Consider the following 6,339-nt stretch of genomic DNA (forward strand, 5'->3'; position numbering starts at 1 on the left):
TCACTCTCTTATTAGGAGACTGACCTTGGTAAGGGGCCCAAGGCTTCTTGCTTTAGTTAATTGGCACAATGCTCCATAGTTAGCAAAGACACTAAGTAGCATCCTAGTTTAATGCCGTCAGCGCTCTATCTCTACTTGATAAGATTCTCCTAACTCCCTCTCTCAGTCCCCCCTTTTCTAAAAAGTTAGTAAATTCTTTTACTATTTCTAGGTTCTATATAGTGTTTCTCTATCTGTCACTCTTTCAAAATATTTGTTAGACTCCAGTTTCCGTCTGAGTTGGTTTTTTCCACTCACTGTAGGAGTTTCCGTTACTCTTAAAACACCATAAGGTACATCGGATCACTACACAAAGAACCATGAACAAAACCACGACCACGATTACTGTGATTAACAGCTGTTTCAGCCAGGTTAGGTTTGGCAACCAGGAAGTTAATTTTTCTACCAAGTCTGTAAATCCCCAGGATGTATCATCCTGAGCTACTGCATGCAAAATTTTATTCTTTTCCCAAATCTTCTCCAGGTCAGTCTCAATCTGTTTTTGTTGACATATACACAGCAAGTTTGGTTTATGACTGTACACAATCCTCCCTCCTTGGCTAAAAGTATATCTAATCCCATCCTATTCTGAAGCACTACTTTGTGTAGGGAGGAAATTTCTTCCTGTAATGCCGAAAGAGCATCAGCTGTGGCTGAGATATTTATGACAGCTTTTTCTAATTCACTTATTCCCAGAGATGGAATCAACCACCTTACAAAACTATGGAATCTCGTGGGTCTCATCACGAAGGGGTTATTTGAATACACCCCCTTGAGGGCTAAGATAGCCCCCAATACAATGACCCTTCCAATTTAAGGGTAAGCTTTTTCTAGCATGATCATCTCCACATAGCCAATAGAATCCTTTTTGTAGCTTGCAGATTTGCGTGAGAAAATTGAGGCCGTGAGATCCTGAGTTCGTTGACACCTACACCATAATCTCTAATTTTAGTAAGCCTACATATTTTGCCATACTACAGTTGTCAGGTTCCTGGGCTAAATAACTAAGTGGACCTGTACCTACGCATGAGGTTTTATCGTTTAAGCATCTGGTGTATATGTTAAGATTTTCATGTGGGAGTAGTTCAAATCTCTCCCCTAGATGTTCACGATCATCCTTGCCAAACAGACATGTTCCATTTCTTGGGTGCGCAAAGGTCAATGTCCAATTCATACTGCGTATGCCCCATACGGGGAATTCTAGGTTGCCTCTAGGCAGCACTGTGCACACCCAACAGTCAGAAAGGTTGAAACTATCACTCACTGCCTGGGTGAGTTTCACATAGGTATTGTGCACCCACTGTTCAGTTTCCTTGACCAATGATACCATTAAGACTGTGAGAAATGTAACCTTCCAGGTTGCACCTGAGTAACCTTCCATGGGGTCTTGGGTGCCTTTTTCACTCTGGTGTGATAGATCCAGGCATTCTGCTCCTTGATTCTTGTCGCTGTGACCTGGAACAGTCCTTCCCACTGTGGTTTCAAGGTCTTCTCTGCAAGAGACTTTACATACACATAATCTCCAGGTTGTATATTGTGCACTGGTCCATCAAACCCTCTACCCCGAGTCCCACTCACATGCTGTCCAATTTCATCGAGCTGTTTACCTAAGGCCACCATATAGGAGGTCATAATTTCATCCCCAGCTTGCATGGATATCCCTCTTTGTATTCCATAGGGTCGTCCATATAAGATTTCAAAGGGGCTTAACCCTTCCTTTGCCCTTGGTATACGCAAAAGGGCTAAAGGAAGAGACTGAGGCCAGACCAAATTTGCATCTTCTCCCAGTTTCACAATTTGCTGTTTGATTAAGTGGTTCATTTTTTCTACTTGGCCACTCGACTGAGGGCGATATTGGAGTATGAATTTGCCAGTCTATACCCAAATGGCGGCTAATTTCTTGTACCACTCTTGAGATAAAGTGTGGTCCCCTGTCAGAGGATAGAGTTGCTGGAACTCCAAAACATGGTATTATTTCTTGTATCTTAATTACCTCCCGAGCCTTGGCTATTCTAGTTGGGAATGCTTCTGGCCATCCTGAAAAGGTGTCAGTTAATACCGGTAAATACTGATACCCCCCTTTTCTTGGGAGTTCAAAAAAAATAATTTGCCACTGTTTGGAGCTTGATTACTTTTATACCTGTCTAACAATGGTATACAAATTAGGCCCTATCCATTTTCTATTTAAAAACTCTTATACTACTTCAGCTCCCCAGCATGTTTTATTATGTTCTACAATTACCATTCAATTTAATATGGTATCACAATTCTCCCGTCATTTATTGACGTTAAACCTGCAGGTAACATTTTCCATTTACATCTTAGAATATTCTACTTCATTTTCTAAAGCTCTTGTTAATGCCCGATTTTCTGTTCTTGGTACTAGTGCCAGAATTTGACTCTCAGATGCCCGTTCTGCCACCCCTTTGACTCCTGCATCAGCCAATCTATTTCCCCTTTCGCTATCAGTATCCCCTGCTTGACGTAACTTTAGTAGGCAGGTACACCGCTTGGAGTAATTTCAGTATCTCTTCTGCATGTTTAATTGAGGAAGATAAAAGTCCTCTCTCTCCTTCCAAATTGCCCTGTGTGCATGCACCACACCAAAGGCATATTTCAAATCTGTCCAAATGTTTGCCAGCTCAAAAGCTCTAATCAAGGCGATGATATCCACCTTTTGGGCTGATGTTTGTTACCTCATATCCTGTGAGGCGAAGTCCGTGGCGGACGAAGCTGCTGCCATCTATATACCAATCCTCCGCATCTTCTAGGGGTGTATCCTTTAGGTCTGGTCAGCTGGAGTATATGGTGTCCATGGTCTTGATGCAATCATGAATGGGTAATCTGGAAACTCTGTTACTAAGGAAAGAGGCTGGGTTCACAGTATTAGTGCCGAAAAAAATTAGTAACCTAATAGTCCGTTATACACATTCCTTTTCTTCTTCGTATTGCAACAGTGTCCCCTTTTCCCGAAGGGGACTTTCAAGCTTCAAGATCACAGGCTAGTTATTTCCCGAATATGGTGGGGCTATTCTTGAACCCCTGTGGTAACACTGTCCAAGTAAGCTGAGTTTTCCGTCCTCTATTAGGATTTTTCCCATTCAAAGGCAAAGAGTTTCTGGCTTTCAGTTGCCACGGGCAGGCAGAAAAAGGCACCCTTTAAATCTAGTACCATGAACCAAACTTGACTGTTTTTCTCAGTATGTAATTCCAACCATTTTTCCCAATTTAAATTTCAAGCATTGCAAAAAAAAAACAAAAAACACCACCTTTTCCTGTTGGCCAGTTGCTCCTATTACATTTACAGACTAATTAACACAGAGAAAGAAGCTCCCGTAACCAACAAAAATTCAAGCCTCTGTCTTCGTTTCCTAGCTTTATTTCAACTGGTGGACCTGCTAGGGTAGATGCCCCAGGTCCCCGTCATTCCTGACTGTTGTAAGTTTGTCCTGCAGCCTAAGACAATTTCTTTCTGATATCAGGGGCCGATTGCCCTAGAAAGAGGCTAGCCAATTGCCTCTGTTTGTTTTCTGAAGCCAGGTCCAAATTTTTGTCTGTTTGTTTTAGGTTTTTTTCTCCTCATTGCATTTCAAAGTTGGTCCAAAAATTCAAAAACTCCATAGGGGTTTCTTTTGGACCTTGTTGGGACAGATTCTCAATTCCCAGTTTAACCAGATTTTGGTATTTCCGGGGTGATTAGGGTCTCAGTGGGGGGGTCGGTTAGGGGAATGCAATCGTTGACAGTTCCCTGAGCGGTGCCATTGGCAATCTGAGCTCACACAGGAACTCAGGTTGTTTTAAGAGTTAGCTGCTTTTCTGTTTCTATGACAACTCTCTCGGACCCATCACGGTCCCTCCGCCCCAGAGGGCTCACGCCTGTGATTTTGAGATCTCAGCCTCGGGTTGAGACGAAACTATTAACATTCCTACATCCTCTTTCCCTGCTCATTCAGCTTCAAACAGCTCTGTCAAATACTACATGCCACACCTTTAACACCTTCAACAACCCTTTAAATACTTCCTTTATCTTTCTCCAGCCTGTACTTTTCTAATGCCAGCACCGAAGGCTCAGTCAGGGGCCGACTTAATTCCATACCTTTTCCCTCCAAGATGCTGAAACAACATATCAGTATACAACATTTCATCCTATTTCCCTTCTCTCCTCAAAAACAACATTAATTGCAAGACACTGTTATAGTCGATTGATCCATAAAGTGGCCATTTAGCTTATATAGTGGCCACCATTGATTGCAATACTTAATGAAAGTCCTCTTGCTTTCTGAGCCCCCAGTTCTAACAATATCTTTCCAATGTGCCAATATGCACCCAATGAGGCTTTCTTTAAAACGGCTTTGTTTTGGATATTACCCATTTCCTTGATTTCCCATTCCTATTTATTTATTTATTTATTACTATTCCTTATTAGTTACTGTCCCTTGTTTCAGTTTCCACGCAAACCTTTTTATTGCAGGTTTTTACTATCTTTTCCGAATCTTCTTCCCAGATGTCCCAATTCTCTGGGATTAAACTCTTCTTTCCACATACAAACTTTACTATTTCAGATTCTTAATGAGCCCCGTTCCAATCATAAATCCACAGGGCTTCGGGAAAACACCTGAAGCACTCAGCCTTCCGTCTTCTAGACAAACAATAACACCTTTTCCACAAAATTTACATTTCAACAGGACCGAATTTCAAGACGAATGCCAATTTTTCTCATGCACTTTGTTAGTAAGCCCACACAAAACAAGGAATCACTCCTGTGTATCCATCAAGATGGGGGTTTAAAAGGTATTGAGGCCTAAACAAATTCGCTCTCCCCCTTCTTACCAAATTCCCAGGGCTCAGGCCCGAACTACCAAAGAAGTGACTCTCCATTCTACCGCTTTGATAATCAGTGGGCCCCCCTCCCCCCATACTTGGGAAACTGACCAAACACCACTGCGAATATACCAAAACTTTTAAACTGTTACTTAGATCATGCTCCCACCTTCCTCCTTGTCAGACTCAAAACATTTAAGAACGAAATAGGATTACGAGATGCACCGCCGGGCCCGTATATTGGGCACCACCAATCAACACTTGGATAAGACAGCACTTCTTTTCGGTCTGTCATGCATTTCGTTTGTCTCCGGCGGCTCCCCTCGCAGAGAATACGGAACCGCGGATCGGAACGCCGCACTCGCTTCGCAGCAATGCTGCGTCTCACTCACACAGCACAATCACGCAATCACACAGAGAGGCCCCTTGCACTTCTCGCTCATACCACAAGAATATATCACTTAAAACAATAACCAAACTTGTTTGGATCGTCTCCGGCCGTGTTCCTTGTGGAGTAATTCACTTCACAACAATACTTTGTCTCAAACACATACACAAATGCTTTCAACATGAGATACCCAGACATCCACAAATAAGACATACAATTATCAACGCTCCAATTAGTATCCCTCCAGCAGCTGCAAATATTACCCAGATAACCTTGTCACAATTTTGAGAGGCCCGCTTACCCTTCTCCTGCTTCGTATACAGTCATTAGCAGGTCCGTCCTGGCTCCCAAAACTGGGATGCAGCGGTAACCTCGGATTTGCTCAATCTACTCCCAAGATCGCTAGCGGCTACTCTATCAGTCAGCAAATCCCCCTTGATTCTATCGGTCAGCAAATACCCCTTGACCACTCCATCGGTCACCAAATCTCCCGTGACCACTCTATCGCTCAGCCTGTAGGGTACCCTCCTCCCACAGGGGGACTATGCTGCACGCCAGATGTCTCTGCACAATTTACCAGCTGCCCCGGCCACGCGTACGACTTGCAGGCGCTTCCTGTACTGTAAAACATACCGTTTGTCCGCGGTTTCAGGAGGTCCTTGTCTGCTCCCGTGGTGAGCGGCTGAGAGTGGAGACTCCTCCGAGGAAAATACTCGGGGTGCACCTAGGGGCGTCCGCTCCGCAGTCGATCCCGCAGCCGAGCAGAGAGCCTCCTGCCTGGCTCGCCAAACTGACTTGCGGAAAACGGACTCCACAATCAGTAAGATTGTAAAGTAGGTATATTTATTCAGTGCTGGGCAGCACAGGGGGTAGTCCCACCAAAGTCGTGCACGCCTGACGCGGCAACTTGCCTTGGTTATATGCAGTAAAGAGTTACATATGCATGAAGTTTCACAATCCGCCTATACATATTCATAACCTGTCCCCGCTTCGTATTAAAATTAGTTCCAAGGAGTCATTTCCGTAAACTCCTCCCATCTGCGCTTGCGCAGTGTATTCTGGTGGTGGTCGTCGGGGGTCGTGGGCATGAA

At 43.9% G+C, this 6,339-nt stretch overlaps 1 pseudogene; it reads right to left on the reverse strand.

Moving 5' to 3' along the window:
* Positions 1-256: 256 nt before the first annotated feature.
* On the reverse strand, positions 257-2,782 carry LOC136788611 (endogenous retrovirus group V member 2 Env polyprotein-like; annotated as a pseudogene).
* Positions 2,783-6,339: the final 3,557 nt, after the last annotated feature.

The sequence above is a fragment of the Anser cygnoides genome, chromosome W (assembly GCF_040182565.1).
Source record: "Anser cygnoides isolate HZ-2024a breed goose chromosome W, Taihu_goose_T2T_genome, whole genome shotgun sequence".
NCBI lineage: Eukaryota > Metazoa > Chordata > Aves > Anseriformes > Anatidae > Anser > Anser cygnoides.